The sequence below is a fragment of the Macrobrachium nipponense genome, chromosome 3 (assembly GCF_015104395.2).
Source record: "Macrobrachium nipponense isolate FS-2020 chromosome 3, ASM1510439v2, whole genome shotgun sequence".
NCBI classification, from domain to species: Eukaryota; Metazoa; Arthropoda; class Malacostraca; order Decapoda; family Palaemonidae; genus Macrobrachium; species Macrobrachium nipponense.
In genome coordinates this window covers 9,512,908-9,530,231 of record NC_087202.1, presented here as the reverse complement: position 1 = coordinate 9,530,231, position 17,324 = coordinate 9,512,908, and the positions used below count along the sequence as shown (strand labels likewise).

At 43.2% G+C, this 17,324-nt stretch overlaps 1 long non-coding RNA gene across 1 annotated transcript in view; it reads left to right on the top strand.

The window, feature by feature from the left end:
* LOC135221617 (uncharacterized) overlaps positions 1 to 17,324 on the top strand; it is a 42,593-nt gene that overhangs the window by 10,774 nt on the left and 14,495 nt on the right. The window contains exons 2-5 of the long non-coding RNA XR_010316051.1: positions 12,774 to 12,977; positions 13,934 to 14,092; positions 14,459 to 14,539; positions 16,147 to 16,432. This is a non-coding gene — a long non-coding RNA (uncharacterized LOC135221617). The remainder of the gene's footprint in view (positions 1 to 12,773; positions 12,978 to 13,933; positions 14,093 to 14,458; positions 14,540 to 16,146; positions 16,433 to 17,324) is intronic.

The window sequence follows — 17,324 nt, the reverse complement described above, 5'->3', positions numbered from 1 at the left end:
GAATGGATGAGGAATGAGAGTGTGACTGGCTCCTCTTCCCATCTTTTTCTTCCCTCTACCTTTGGGTAGAGGGACACGGTCGTCACCCTGCTGGGTAAGGACGAGATGCAGGTGAGGCTACTCAATAGAGCACCATCCTATCCCTTTCAGTAGGGATAGGAGTAAATATCCACCACCTTCCTCCAACAAGGGGGAGGAAAATGGATGCCAAATTGAGACAAACCATCATTTTATGATTGTCTCTTGCAAACAGGAACAAGTTCTTGCTTGCTGGTACGAAGAGATACGCTTGCCTCTCTCTTAGTACTTGGCCCAGAGGTCTGACCATTGATCCTGCGGTGCACACCCCGATCAATCGGACAGAGGTTTGGATCCCATCCCTTGCTCTTACGACCAGGGAGGCACTCCAGGGTTGGACGAACACCAGTCTGTTCACCAAAAAGACTCAGATTCCTCCCACCCCCAAGAAGTGAGCTTTCCTATTGTTAAAGGACCGAGGGTTTGTATTACGTATCGGAAACAAATGACAATTTGTCGAAAATTGCATTTTTCCTAACTATACAAACCTGAGGTCCTTTACATATAGTCCCACCTCATGCCACCCCTCACTCTGCAACTTTTTGCATGGGCCTAAAGCAAAAGTGATTCTTCACCTCTCGGGGCGCGCGGGCGCGCGCACGATCGGACAAGCAGTTAACTACCGTTCTCCCCTTGTTCGAAGCTTACAACCGTCCCAGCTGCCGCTAGTTACCTTCCTATTGTTAAAGGACCTCAGGTTTGTATAGTTAGGAAAAATGCAATTTTCGACAAATTGCATTTTTCAGCGTAGTGGATGCGTCTAGAAGACGCGCTCTTCATTCGGCAAAGGCCTCATGGGGAATGTGCGAAATGGACCATTTACTTAAGGGTCTATTTCGCACACTTGAGGTCTTTAATTTTATGGATTGGGCCTTGGGAGCTTCTTGCTAAGAGAGCACAGGATCAGACTTTGTTTCGATGGAAGTTTTAACAAGTGTACTTTCTTGCCTGGATAAGGCCTTGATGGATGGATCTACGGAGGTGGCTTCTCTCTTTGGATCGGCAGTCCTTAAAAAGAGATCTGTATTCAGTTCTTTTTGACGAAATCGGTGTCTCCATCTACAGAGATCCTCTCTGCTTTATTCGCCCCTGTCTAGTCACCTGTTTCCACAAGAGACAGTGAGAGATATATCTAAGTCGTTATCCGGAAAGGCTACTCAGGATCTGCTTGCGCAGTCGGCGAAAAGACTAAAACCAGCAGTACCTTTGGTCTAAAGAGAGAAAGCCTGCTTTTCAGCAACCCTTTCGAGGAGAACGACGGCTAGACCCTCTCTTAGGAGTAGGAGACCGGTTAAGAGAGGAAGATCAGCACGTAAGCCACCCTTCCCTAAACCACAATGAAAAAGGAGTCCTCCAGACTACAGTAGGAGCCAGACTGCGAAGTTTGCGAAAGTATGGGCTCAGAGACTGGGGCGGGACAACTGGTCCCTCTCTATCCTCGAGAGAGGATACCTTATCCCCTTCAGGGAGAAGCCTCCCTTAACAAACAACTCCAAGGGAGTTAACAGCAAGATACCGAGATTCTTTAAAGAACCAGGCCCTGCTTCAACTAGTAGAAGAAATGATGGACAAAGAGGCGATAGAAAGGGTGCAAGACCTTCAATCTCCAGGGTTCTACAACCGTCTTTTTCTTGTACCAAAAGCATCAGGACAGTGGAGACCAGTCCTGGACGTAAGTGCCCTGAATTGCTTCGTTGTAAAAAACGAAGTTCACGATGGAGACGACTTCCTCCGTTCTTGCAGCGCTTCGTCCAGGGGATTGGATGGTGTCCCTGGACCTTCAGGATGCCTATTTTCATGTACCTATCCATCCCTCGTCCAGGAGGTACCTAAGATTCATGGTACAGGGCAAAGTTTTTCAATTTCGAGCCCTATGCTTCGGTCTTGCCACGGCCCCTCAGGTGTTCACGGGTCTTATGAGGAATGGTCGACTCATTGGCTCATATCGAAGGAGTAAGAATCTCGTTGTATCTCGACGATTGGCTGATCAGGGCCCCAATCAAAAGATCGTTGTCTGGAGGACTTGAAATTAACACTGGATCTAGTTCAGTCCTTGGTACTGTTACTAAACCTCGGGAAGTCCAGATGAATCCCAGCAGACATTGTCCCCTATCTGGGGATCTGATGGATTCTCTGGGTTTTAGTGTGTATCCATCAAAGGAACGACAGGAGAGATGTTTACAGAAAGTGACGACCTTCTAGAGAAAGAACAATGTTCCGTGAGGGAATGGATGAGTCTTCTGGGGACCCTTTCCTCGTTGGAACAGTTCGTTTCTCTAGGGAGGCTACACTTAAGACCTACAATTCTTCCTCAGAGAGAAATGGGATCAGAAGCACCAAGAGCTTTCGGACTCCTTTCAGCTCTCAAAGAGCATAAAAAAGGACTCAGTTGGTGGTTAGAGCCAAACCAAAAGATTGAATCAAGGGCTCTCCCTTCAGTTGTCGAGCCCTCGCCTAGTGTTATTCACAGACGCCTCGGAAAAAGGATGGGGAGCGACTCTAGGCTCGAGAGAAGTGTCAGGCACCTGGAATGGGGAACAGGTGTCCGGCATCACAACAAGAAGAAGGAACTGGCAGCAGTTCCATCTAGCTCTCGTTACTTCGAACCTCAAGTATTGGGTTCCGTGTTGCAAGTGAATTCGGACAACACGACAGCTCTAGCCTATTATAAGGAAAACAGGGAGGGACTCACTCCTTCTCCCTGTTCGAGAAAGCAAAGGAGCTTCTTCTTTGGACCAAGGAACGGCGAATAACTCTTCTAACCAGGTTCATCCAGGGGGAGAAGAACGTGAGAACAGATCTTCTGAGCAGAAGAGATCAGGTCCTTTCTACGGAATGGACTCTGCATTCAGAAGTGTGCGACGAGATTTGGGACCTCTGGGGGAGACCCAATATCGACCTGTTCGCAAACGAATTGGAATGCGAGGTTGGAGAACTAACTGCTCTCCGATTTTCAGATCCAAAGGCAGTTGCAGTGGACGGTCTCCTTCTGGATTGGAAGGGGATCGACGGGTACGCTTTTCCTCCTTTCAAGATAATAGGAGAGGTGGTAAGGAAGTTCGTTTCGACGGAGGGAACCAAACTGACCCTCATCGCCCCATTCTGGCCAGCCCAAGAATGGTACACAGAGGTACTGGAATGGATGATAGATTTCCCGAGGGCCCTTCCACTGCGGAAGGATCTTCTCAGACAGCCCCACTTCGACAGATACCACAAAAACCTCCCCGCTCTCAGTCTGACTGCCTTCAGACTGTCGAAGGACTCGTCAGAGCGAGGGGGTTTTCACGCAAGGCTGCAAAGGCAATTGCTAGAGCCAGAAGACCTTCAACTCTTCGCGTGTACCAGTCGAAGTGGGAGGTGTTCCGAAGATGGGCCAAGTCCCAGAAAGTATCCTCTTCCAGTACCTCTGTAAATGAAATAGCGGATTTTCTCCTTTATTTGAGGGAGAAATGCAATCTGGCCGTTACCACAATAAGGGGATATAAAAGCATGCTCTCATCTGTTTTAGGACATAGAGGCCTTAATATCTCGGAAGACAAGGATCTGCATGACTGTTAAGGTCCTTTGAAACCTCGAAGGCCAAGACTATAAGACCACCTAGTTGGAACCTGGATGTGGTCCTTAGATATTTAATGTCCGAGAAATTCGAACCTCCTCAAAATTCCTCATTCAGAGACTTGACTAGAAAGTCTCCTCTTTTCTCTTTGCACTAGCCTCTGCTAAGAGAGTTAGTGAACTTCAGGCTTTAGAAGGAACTGTGGGCTTTAAGGAAGATTCTGCAGTATGCTCCTTTAATCCCCTGTTTTTAGCAAAGAACGAAAATCCTTCTAAACCATGGCCAAGGACTTTTGAGATTAAGGGACTGGTCCTCTTTGGTAGGGAGAGACTTAGAGAGGACATTGTGCCCAGTCAGGATCCTCAAGTTCTACCTAGAGAGGAAGAAGCTACCTTGGTGGAAATGTAGATAGCCTTTGGTGTTCCGTTAAGAAATCCTAAGAGGATGATTTCTAAGAATGCTCAAGCGTATTTTATTAAAGACGTTATCAAAGAAGCGCATGCTCCTGTGAAGAGGAACATTAAGGCTTCTAAGAGTCAAAGCACATGAGGTCAGAGCTGTAGCTACTCTTTAGCGTATCATAGGAATATGTCGATACAGACTCTTGTCGAATCCACCTATTTGATTGTGCAATTTCGGTCTTTGCATCAAATTACTTAAAGGAGACGCTGCGAGTCACTTATGACAAGTGCTTCTCTCTCGGACCGTTCGTGTCTGCGGATTCGTTGCTGGGGCAAGGAGCTGAACCTAATCCTTTATAGTTAGTTAAGTTAGTATTTTTAAACGTTTTTGGTGTTGTGTTTTTATGGTCGATTGGAAGGAGTCTTGGGAATGCTCCTTTCAAAATCGTAGTGTTAACAAATGTAGTGTGGTCAGGTGGTCGGGATTGGTTTTTCGTGCTCCTTGTTAGTGATTTGGACCTAGGCTCTGTCATGTAAGAGGGTTAGTCCCCGTTGATACGACAAAGGTTGAAGGCTCTACCATGTAAGTGGGCCAGCCCCCATTGGTATGATCCAAGGACAAGGCTCTGTCAAGTAAGCGCCGCCCTCGCCCCCATTGACAACGATCCAGAAGAGCTATCAGTGTCAGGTTCTCATCCCCACTGAAACTCTTCAGGCAAGCAGACTCATAGACAGTAATCATGAAGTCTTCTGCCCAATAAGGTAGGAACCAAGGTTTTAATAAGTTTATATTTATGACCTACAACAGATGTTGTTTCCCTGGTTTTATTGTTATTTTTTTATATTGAGTAAACTATCTCTTACCCGCCACCAAGGGTGTCAATCAGCTAAGTATATATCTGCCGGGGAAGTTGCATGTACAAAAAATGATATTGTTAGTATACAATAAAGTTTTGTACATACTTACCCGGCAGATATATACGATGAATGGCCCACCCATCCTCCCCTCAGGAGATAGGCGTAAGAGAAAAATCTGGTCTGAAAACGGGAATTGGTTCCTATTCCCGCCACCCAGCGGCGGGAGAGGGTGATCACCTGACCTACCTGTAGCGTGTGCCGTCGAGTTTTTTGAATTCTGTCGGAGTAGAGACATAAGCTAAGTATATATCTGCGGGTAAGTATGTACAAAACTTTATTGTATACTAACAATATCATATTTGGCCTTAATTTCTAACTTTGGAGAAAATACTTACTTCGAAAGGAGAGTAGAGGTCTTTAGCTCCGTTTTTCACCAACAAGAAGTCGCGACTGATGCCCATCTCCGGTGTCAGGACGCGTTATAATGTACTTTTTCGGAGGGTGGCTAGCGTTGATTGTAGGTGGCCTGCTTGGCCTGCTGTGATATTCTACCCTATATAGGTACTAGGTATACAGGAAATAGCTTACCTTACAGTGGAGGATAGAGTTCAGCAGCAGCTATCACAAAGGCGTGAAACCTTCATAAGGGGTCTTGAATGTGCAATTTTGTACATGCAACTTCCCCGGCAGATATATACTTAGCTTATGTCTCTGACGTCCGACAGAAATTCGAATTTCGCATGGCACCACGGCTTGCTCAGGGCTAGGTCAGGTGATCTACCCCCCTGCCGCTGGGTTGTGCGGGTGGCGGGAATAGGAAACCGTTCCCGTTCTAGAACCAGATTTCCTCTGTCGCGGTAGTGTCAACTATGTTGTTGCTACCTCCTGACTTGATTTTCGTTTTTCATCGCCCATCGATCTTCCTGGGCTGTCTTTTGCAGGGAAGTATTGGGTCTTTGGTTTCGGCATACGCTTTTATTAACTTTTTAATGAATTTGGCTTCGAAAATTTCGAAGAATATATGACGTGTAACTACCGAAATTTTCAGTAGACACTCACATAGTTTGCAAGAAAGGGAAATATTAATATTTATTCATTAATATGTGTAATAAGTGTTAGAATTGATTGAGGAAATATACTGACTTCCTACTTTAGGGAGTCAGTAAAGCATGTAACTAGATACGTTTCTTTTAAAAGTTTTTTAGAAAACTCGTACTAACGAGCAATTAGAGTATTAACAGTACTAGTAGTGTTGCATCCTCATCCACCCTTTCTTACTTCGCAGAAACTTCAAATTCATAATTGCAATTTGAAGACAAGGATTGTGGCTCAAAATGCGAGCTATTGAAAGGTAAGAAGTGATTACTAGTGTTCCCCATTGCAGTGGAGGGTGCGTCTGATCGGCTCTGTCTCGCTCCCAGGCCTAGACCTCTTTCAAGCTCCCAAGCCCAGGGGAGAAGGAATGTCGAAAGCCGTAAGGGGGTTTCAGAGAATCCCCACCGGTCAGGCGTCCCCCTCGGCAGGTTCTGTAGAGCGTCCCAGACTGCCAAGGATAGCCATTGAAAAGGCATCCTTAAAAAAAGTGCGTCTCTTCATCTTACATCCGAAAAGACGAAGAATGTATATGTTTTGATGATCTAGCGCGTTCTCTGAAAACTAAAGAGAAACACTGAGCAAGAGCCAGCCAGGAACTTAGGAAGCCGCGTTCCAGCAAGCTAGCGTGAGCCACATTCCAACAGCCAGCAGCGAGCCGCGTTCCAGAAAACAGACTAGCGCGAGCCGCGTTCCTACAACCAAACGCGAGCCGCGTTCTAGCAACTGAGCGCGAGCCGTTCTAGAAAATTTTTTCTTGGCGCAAGGCGCCTTTCAAAGAAAAGGACGAAGCGCCAGCCTGGCGCAAATTGCAACAGAAAAACAGACGGCTAAAGCAAGGAGCCTTATAGTACAGTGGCAATCAGAACGATCCTCATTGAACGTTTCCGGGCAAGAGGCTCTTTCTAAAAGCTCGGAAACTATCAGGGCGCACGGGACCTTCCACACAAGCGAACGTTCAGGAGCGAGTATCCTTTCTAGCGTGCGGAACATTCCAGGCGCGCGGAACTATCCAGGCGCTAGGCGCAAGGAGCCAGGCGCCAGAATATTCCAAATCTTCTTAAGAGAGAGAGGGTCAGTCGCGAGGCTCCTCTTTGAGTAATGCGGACACACTCCTTCATTCATGCTCTTCCCTCGTTATGAAGAGGCAAGCGCTTTGGGAGTTTTTCTTATAAGAATCTCATCGACGTTTGGGTATGATGGCGGATAGGAAAATATCTACTTCCTTCCGTAAACCCTACAGACGAACAGGAATTCTGTCTCTTCCGCGATTTATGAGGAAATCACGAAGATTTAAAGAGTTCCTGGCATTAACTTCCTTCCTTAAGGAGATATATATACTCTTTCTATCATTCTATTAACGAAAAGAAACGAAGACAGTAAAAATTTTTTCCTTTATCTGCCTCGGCCAGGGAAAGAAGGTAGTTGAGTATCTGCTGTATGAGAATACGATACGGCAAATCACACATCCGTAGTTACTTCTTTGTAGAGCAACTCAATTATCAGTATCCTTCCAGGAATTTCCTAGGAAGGACTACGCTTAAAGGGATTGTTAAGACAACACCTACTTAGCTTCTAGATTTATCGAAGTCTTGTTTCGCTTAAATATGCATTAATAAGAACTTCCTGAAGTTCGATAATTTTATAAGATTCCTTTATTTAATGGAGTAGCTGGCAACTCTTGGAAGAGTAAGGCCAGACGGCTAACGGAGACTGCTATCGCGCCTTAGAGACCAACGCAGTAACATGTAGGTGTCGGTCATGAGTGGTTGGTTACATGTCTCTCTCCTGCGGGATGGAATAAACTAACCGTGTCTCTCCCTACAATCGCGGTTTTAGCCTCGGATTGAGGGGATAGTTAAGCAAACAAATAAAATATTGTCTGCCTTTTGCTAAGAAGCTTTCAATAAGAAAGATATTACAACCTTTCAATGCTGTTTACCGTAGGTAACATTATTAAAGGATTCTAACGCAGCGGAACTCTATATATGATGCTCTCATGCTTACGAAAACATGGCTTATTAGAGTACATGCTTAGTGAGAAGATGAAGTAGTAGAAGAGAATTCACTTTAAGACTACGGGTATTGGTCAAGTCTTATGCGCATACCGAGGTTAACTACAGAATTCCCTAGTATCCTTACAAAGGTTTCCTAGATTAATGCTGTTTACCACAATGTGACAGTATTATAAAGGAGTTCTAATACGGCAGAGCACGAAATAATATAATTCTCTCATCCTTTCGAGAAACGCACACAACCTTTTTAGAATCGGATATTGCTCAAGAGAAGATGGGTGAGTCGATGGGAAACATTCTCTTAGTGGCAGAAGTTGTTTCCCTGAATGGACTATACTACGTATATAAAAGTTTTTTCCTACTAAGAACGGAATTAACACGTGAAGGATGTCGGGTACCATAAGGGCACAGATGTTCTGGCACATAACCTTAAAAGAACTAGAAGGAAGCGCCACCAGCCTGGCGGCAATGCGCCAGAAGTACCATCAAGATATGTTCTCGTTTTAGCGAGTTATTAACCTAAGAGTCCAGTAGGTGTTGGTTTGGGGTTTGCTTCTCACCTCGGTGGTCGTGGGTTCGATTCTCGGCCATTCCATTGAGGAGTGAGAGATGTGGATTTCTGGTGATAGAAGTTCACTCTCGACGTGGTTCGGAAGTCACGTAAAAACACCATACAAACAAACAAACAAACCAGTAGCCTCTCGGAGGCTCGGTAACGGCAAGATTCGTTCCTGATTTCGTTACCCATTTAATCAAAGGAAAGGGGTCGCTTACAAGGAATGATGAAATGATTTTTTTTTAATCACTTAGGCCCAATTCCACGACTCTCTCATATCGCAAAGAGCATCGAGAATCTCTTTTTCACCCCTGTTCGCGTTAACAAAAGAGAACCTATTTGGGAACAGACACGGAACGTAACGATCCTTAAAGGTTCGATGCAAGATTTGGCATGTCCGTGAGAACCTTCTCGATTCGAAAGATAATAACTGTTAAACGTATGTCTAACATTTATTGAAAAGAGTTTGAGAACCTGCGGAAAGTCTTCATAGATCTCTTCGCAAGGTAGAAGACGAACAGGCTTCCTATAGACTGCTTCCTTTACCTCGAACCAAGAGAGGTAGCAATAGACGACATCTTTAATTTAAAGAAGGGGAATAATAAACTTTATCTTTTTTTTTCCCCTAGTTATAAATTCTTAACAGATATTAAGATAAATGGGCGTCAAAGGAAGAAAGGATGAATGCCTCATTTTGGCCTTAGAGAGGTTGGATTCACAGAAGTCACGTTCTTCTCACAGCATGTTTCGTAAGGCTTTTCCAAGAGTATCTGGATATTCTATCAGAACCTATTATAAATAGACCTGAAAAACCTCTCCACTCTGAGTCTTTCCACGTGCAGACTGACCAGAAGTGGACATGAATGAGAGGATTTTTCAAGGTAAATGACAATAGTCATGGCTAAGACATAGAATTGCTGCAGATCGTGCTAGATGGAATGAGGAAACTGTCCTCTTCCGATACCTCTGTGAACCACATAGCGAGGTTTTTTCTTCACTTTCAGAGGGAAGAATCACCTATGTATGATATCTGCTATCAAAGAACGCCAGTAAAAGGCTATACTCTGTCTCTACAAGGGGAAGGTTAGAGATAACAAAGGATTAAGATCTTCGGGATCTATACGATACCGCAATACGACAAGAGTAGGATATCATGTACTTCGAATGGAATTTTTTTTTGTGGCCACAGATTCCGTGTTCCGACAAAATGGAACTGCTCCTCATCAAACTTCTTTGAGGAAGTTTATGAAGGAATTCTTTGTTTCTCTTAGCCCTAAACGACCAAGAAGACAAGTGAATTTTTTGTGCATTGGAATCTCGCATCAGATTCAATGGAGACTCGGCAATGGGTTTCTTGCCAGCATAGTATGTCTGGCAAAAGAAAACTAAATCAAAACTCTAGTTCCTTGGACGCAAACGGCTTTCAGATAGAAGTTTAGTTGCCCAGGCAGGGTACTTACATTTTCATCTACAGAAGAAGAGATGGTTTAAACGTATGCCTACAGAGTCTTCGGGGTGCGATGAGGGCTCAAAATGCTTCCCAGAAGGTATTCAGAAGAATACAATAAGAGCTAGAAATCAGGGTTCCGCCCAATTTCAGCTCAGTCTCTCCTTCGACTTCCAGACTCCTTCCCTTCCTTCGGGCAAGGATAGGGAAGATTCTGCAACGAGGAACCTCATCAAACATGTAAGAAGAGATCTCGTTAGCAAAAGAAGTGTTAACGAAGGATCCTCCTCGGAGGAAGACTCTTCTCTCTCGTATTGTTAGATATCCTGTCGTCTACTGGGTGTAGCTGACTAAAAATCACCTCCCCTTGCCAGGGGCCAAAAGCTCAAAGGGGAAGAATTTCTTCCACCCTTCTCCAGTCTCCTGATAAACTATGTGGTTGTCAGGACTCTCGGACAATGTAGCGCCAGCCAAGCGCCAAATGCCAATACAGGCGAAAAACGCCAGAGGCGGACAGTTCCAAGGAACTCTGTCATGGCCGGATACTGAGAAGGAGCGGGCCTCCAACCTGGCGCAAATGCGCCAGAGGCGAACAAATCGGACAGATATAAGAGTGTCCGATGTGGACATCACCAGACAGCCTAGAGACTCTTCCAAGCTCGAAGCTCCAGCAAGTGTGGAGGAGCCAAGCCAGGCGCGAGGCGCCAGCCAGGCTAGGACCACCAGGCTAGGAGCCAGCCAGGCTCTAGGAGCCAGCCAGGCTCTAGAAGCCAGCCAGGCGCCATCCAGGTGCCAGGCTCCTTCAAGGCTAGGCTCCAGTCAGGATTGAGGATCCATCCAGGCGCAAGGCTCCTTCCAGTAAAGAGAAACCTAAAGCTCTGTCATGTAAGAGGGCTAGTCCCCATTGATATGACAGGTAAGGCTCTGCCATGTAAGTGGGTCAGCCCCCATTGGCACGATCCGAGAAGGCTCTGTCGTGTAAGCGGGCTAGCCCCCATTGACATGATCCAGAAGGGTTTGTCAGTCATAGGTCCCTACCTCGCTGAAACTCTTGAGGCATGCAGACTCATAGACAGTAATCATGAAGTCTTCTGCCAAACTCCAGGCGCAAGGCGCCAGCCAGACGCAAGGCTCCAGCCAGGCGCGAGGCGCTAGCCAGGAGGGAGGAGCCAATCAGGCGGGAGCCACGCGCGAGGTGCCAGCCAGGCGCAAGGCTCCAGCCAGGCTCTAGGCGCCAGCCAGGCGCAAGGCTCCAGCCAGGCGCGAGGCGCTAGCCAGGCTCCAGGCTTCACCCAGAAGAGATCTATATCAAAGAATGCCCTGGCCTTCTTTGAGACAATGTGATCTCCTAAGCACTTGACAAGTGCATTGATGATTCCTTCAAACAGCTGAGAATTAAAAGCGCATGAAGTGCGAGCTTTTCTGTATTCTTGTTCTTTCCTAACAATATGTCATAAGGACATATTAGCTGTCACATTACGGGAGATGCAACTCTGTGTTGACTTCCCATATCCGTAGGATGTCAAGATAACCTACGAGAGATCCTTCTCTCTTGGTTGATACGTGTCTGCGGATACATTGCTGGGATAGGGAGCCGATACTGATCCTTAACTAGTGAGTTAAATTTTAGTTAACGTCGTGTTTTTTCTTTGGGTTGTTTGAAAGGAGTTTGGGGATAACTCTTTTCAACTTAAGCACTAACCCTCGTGTTAGGATCAGGTGATCGGGATCGGTGTTGTGCTCCTTAATTATGCCACTAGGCATAGGCATATTGTCATGTAAGAGGCTCTGTCGAGTAAATGGATAAGACCCCATCGACAGACCCACAAGAACTCTTAGCCATAGGTCACATCCTCGCTGAGGCTCTTGAGGCGAAGCAGATTCCTAGGCATTAGCCATGGAATCTTCCGCCTGAACAAGTAGGAACCAAGGTTTTATTTATTTATTACCTACAACGTATGTTGTTTACCTGTCTATTCAGTAAATAGTTGTCTCTTACCCACCACCAAGGGTGTCAATCAGCTAAGTATATATCTGCCGGGGAAGTTGCATGTACAAAAATGATATTGTTAGAATACAATAAAGTTTTGTACATACTTACCCGGCAGATATATACTTAGCTTATGTCTCTGACGTCCGACAGAAATTCGAATTTCGCGGCACACGCTGCAGGTAGGTCAGGTGATCTACCCCCCTGCCGCTGGGTGGCAGGAATAGGAACCGTTCCCGTTCTAGAACCAGATTTTCTCTTCCACCTGTCTCCTGAGGGGAGGCTGGGAGGGCCATTCATCGTATATATCTGCCGGGTAAGTATGTACAAAACTTTATTGTATTCTAACAATATCATTTTAAAATATACAACTGCTAAATATCACCAAAAATGTTATTTACGTTGGCCATATTTTGGGACTAAAATTCTTGACATCTCTCCACCGTCTCTCTATGGTATTGGTATGGGCACGAGTTTGTGGATCAACAAAATTTACACTCTTGATTAAACTGTGATTTTGGGCAAAAGTTACGAGCCTTTCTATATGCCTATAATAACAGTTTGTGAAATCACTATAATTCACGTAACAATTTTCTCACACTGTGGGGAAACTTTCCTGGGGAACAAAATCGGAGCTTGTAGACAGTCCTGCAAATTCACTCATGGCACTAGTGCAAGTAACGCTTAATTGGAGAAAATGGGTGTATTTGCCGAAAAATTAACGACTTGGTAACATTAAATATTGTCATTGGCTGAAAACACTGCTTTCTTTTGTTTCAGAGAAAATTGAAATGTGCTTATTTACGATTGGATATTGTCTATAATGATGTCACTTTTTGGGTGGAGTTTTTTTCGTGACATCATTCGGAAGGTGTGGCTTCCCCATGACAATTTGAGACTGCGCAGCTCACAAACGAACGAACAGGAGCTCATTAAAATAGGTGGTACGACAGAGACAACAACATGAAGGACTTTGTTTTTTCTGTAGGTACAAATATTCAAGTTGTGTTTCTAGACCGATAGGACTTTCCGTCACTAATTTTCATCTTCCTTAGAACATACTTGTATCTTCTTTCAAGGTATAAACACATTTATACTAAATATCGGCCGAAGCACTTATTAAGATATTTGCCGTTTTATTTTTGATAAATTCACAAAATATTACTACATTATATCTTTCATTAATGTCTATTATATATTACAATTATTGGAGTGGGGCATTTTACAGGAGAGAACCAAAACCAAATGAATTTTATCCTCCCCCCTAGAAGACAGGATAACTATGGAAACAATCAAGGCTACTTGTGACCCCTTCACTAACGGTTGATGTAAACCAATGAACTTTTATAATATGAAGCAATATCAGCTGATCTCAGTTAATGAGACCATTGAAACTGTCTCCACATCTGCATCTGTGTTAATTAAGGTCCTGACGTAACCTAACCAACCCAACCCATTATTAATTAACTGAAAAAAATTTCCATGTCAGTTGTTTTGCCAAGATTACTGGAATTCAAGGTAGTAGGTTGGCCAAGACACTAGCTGTCCATTGAGATACTACAACTTGAGAGATTAAGGCTAGCCTGTACAGTCTGTTATTGGGGTCCCTCTCTAGTCACCGACTTTTTCTATTCCTGCACCAACTCACAATAGTCTGACATATTCATTACGTCTTATACTGTTGACACACACATATGCAGCTATGAAATTTAAAGATTATTTAAGTAATGTTCTTAGTTCTGTTTGCTGTACCTTCCATTAGACCAACATCATAAAGACTGTCTAAGGAAATAGCTTAGTGATTTTTTTACCTATATATATCCTACTTGGTTTTACAACTGCTTGTGCTACATTACAGTACCTAGTGTTCATGGTAATGTATGTCTTTAGAAATATATGTAATTGCAGTGTGCCATCATAAATCTTTACTTCTATTTCAGATTGGTCTGTTAATCAGTTACACAAACTGTGACTTTCTCTTGAGGTACTTGAGATGGGCACCAAAGGCATACTATTTACCAATCAAGAGTGGAGGTAACAAACAGGCTCATTATGGACTGGTCCTAACTGTTCTGTTGTCAAAGAAAAAACCTTTCAGAGTAAGTGTACTTTTAAATTTGTTTTGATTTCTCAGCTTGATATTGTAAAAAATATTAGATCCTAAAAGTCTTTTGCTTATGTTTGAGTACCTGATGCGTGATTGTCAATGAGTATTTTTGAATTGCATGAGCAATGCTTTTACCAACAAGAGTAATATCTGGTTTTGATAGCAGAAAACTTCAGTGTCTTCTGTATTTTGTAGAGAGTATAGTTTATTATTCACTAAGAAAGTTAAGAATTACCTGCTCTCTGACTATTTTTCAACATGACCATTAGTTGATTTTAGTCATAAATCTCACTCCATTATTAGAAGCACAAAACAATTCTTGGAGCTTTGCATGCTAGCATTTTATTATTTTTTTCAGACCTTACAGTAAACAGGAAAGAACTCTTAGTGCCGTCTACAGTTCTCCACAGAAAGTACCTTGTATTCAGCCTGATGTCTGGTCAGTATTGTATCGAATGAACACAGTACTATTTCTCTATGTGTTTGGCTAAGTAGACACTGCTAGTATATCTTACTGTTTTAACTTTTGCTAATAGAATAAAGGAAAATTCTTACCAGTTAAGATGTTTTCAAGATAAAACATAGTAAAGAATCATTCATTAGGAAAAATATTTAAGGGTTTTAATGTAACTTTCTGAGAATGTTACCACAGACTAGAACAGCAAGAAAGGAGATCAAATCAGTTACAGTGGAAGAGGAATATGTTAAAGCTGAAATGGAAAAGAAGTCAGGATAAATAAATAAGCCTACAGTATATGTGTAGAGATATTTTGGGAGAAAGAAATTCTTGAAAAAGAAGCAGCTCGTCTGCCTCTCTTGAAATGACACGCACCAGAATCTAAGGTATTGCCAGTTTGTTTGAGTCAGTATGACAGCGCGACACCTCACCCAGTTCAGTTTGCAGATAGTAGCTCGTTACAGTGGAAGTTGCCAGTGAAATTAAACTCATGGAAGGTGGAAAACAGGGCATTTTTAAGAGAAAGGAAATACTAGTTACTTTTGAGTAATCCTTAGTAGAAGGTGATGATTCTAAGATGCAGATAACATCCTGATAACATTTTACCCTTGGCAGGACATATATCAAAAGCATACAACATTAATACCATCCTTTATCTTGGTGTAATCAACTTTTCAAATGATATGTACCTTCCTGACTGCATTTGATGATGTATCTCTTAAGTGCTTGAAATAATAAGCTTGGCAATCAGCTTTGCCAAATGTTCAGAATTGTTCATAGGCATAAAGCAACATTTTATATAAGCAGTGAAGTTTGTGGATGTAAAATGGTCCAAGACTGACCAAAATATGTTGCTTTTTCCGGCGTTCATTTGTGTACACCACCACTTGCGCTGCTTTTGGATCTACTAAGGCTTCTACCACTTCATTTTACATAATATGGAGCAAGTAATCATCAGAAGAGTACAGTGGGAGCACACTGTACCATTTCTTGTACAAAACCAACAACATGGTTCTATTATAAGAGCTGATACAACAAATACCAAATAATCGGCATTAAATATTCAGTGAATTATATTTTAAAGGAATAGATGATGCAAAAATATGTTCAGAAATAATTATGTGCAATATAGTACATTCATCTCCTGTGAACAGCAACCATTTGCAGATGCATATCTGAAAGAGAGACTGTCCCCGCAAACACAAGGTTCAGATTACGACATTAACTTGTCATGTAGATCTAGATACACCATGAGAATAGCCGAGTTACCTTAGACCTAATTTAAGAGTTGTGAAGCAGTTTATAGTTCAATAAAAAGAACACCTGAAGGGGAAGAGTACAGTTCACTTGGTCATGCATGCTATAAGTTAAGTTATGTCTTTTTTTTAATGTCAATAGAAATATCTGGTGATACTTTGTTTCAAAAAGCTAATTTACGCTAGTAAAGGGCTCTTTATTATTTTCAGCTTGTTTACTGTGTTGTTTATTATTTCAGTATGTATATTTAATTTTTGTGGGTGTGCATTTTCATTTCTACAAGAGCATGCGTTCAGTCACTTATGTGCTCACTTCCATTTGCTGGTCAGCAGTTCCCTTAGAGGAGGAAGATCGAGCGGGAGGCAGAAAATAAGATGGCGAGATAAAGTGAAGGAAGATATGGAGAGAAGAGGTTTGGTGGATGATGATGCCTTTGATAGATAGAAGGCAGTGGAGAAGGCGCATCAGGCAACCGACCCCATAATGTAGGGATAACAGTGGGAAAGAAGAAGAAGAAGAGTTTCCTTGCAGGAGCCGCCAAATTTATGTACACCCATAGATGTACTACCAGACACCTGCCCAACAATCTACAATCCTTCAAAAAATGAATAACTTTTGGTGAGCGGTGCAGTCTTGACTTCGTCCTGATATAAACAAAAGCTTCTGGTTAATTTGACCTAGTAGGTTTTAGTTACGTAGGCACCAGTGGATTTGTCCTTTATTTTATTTCAGTTTGGTTGTGGTAGACCGAATGAATGTCCATTTTAAGAGAAGAACAGACACCAGTTATTGACAAACCCATCATAAAGAGTAATAGAGAGAAAGTCTTAAAGAGATAGCTAAATAAAAAAGATGAATGGAAGATAGTACATATAGTTAAAGGGTAAATATTATCCATGCATTTACTGTACAATAAATAAAAAGAAACAATTCCTTACCTTTACTCCTGTGGTTGGCTTGCATACTGGGCATTGCAAAGGAAGTTGAGATAGGATTGACTAGGCTATTGGGTGGAGGAAAGTGCTGGAGATATTGGGGCAGGTGAGTCTAGAGAGGCAGAACTTTAAGAAGGTGCTGGAGATACTGGGGTAGGGTCGTCTAGTTCTGCGTAACCTGCAGAAGGTACTGGAGATACTGAGGCAGGTGAGCCTAGTTCTGCAGATACACCAGTGTAGGCTTCAGCTTGAAATCACCAGCAGTACAAGCCCCAAGAAGCAAAGTCAAACTCTTCTAGCTGAGTTCATGGCCTGGTGCTGTCTTGTCTTTGGCAATGTATGTGTGGGTAGGCATCCATTTCCTGAACAAACCTGTCTCATCTCCATTAACCCTTAAGAGCCAGGATAAAAAAAACATTTGCAGCACCCCAGGCTGGGGAAACTTTGAGGTCAGCCAGTTCAAGAAAAAACATGAAAAACTCATTAATGGAAAAAGGAAGATGTGCAAATGCACATGGTGTAAGGAATAAATTCTAAAAAAATTCTCCCTACCTTCCACGATAAGTTGAAAAAGA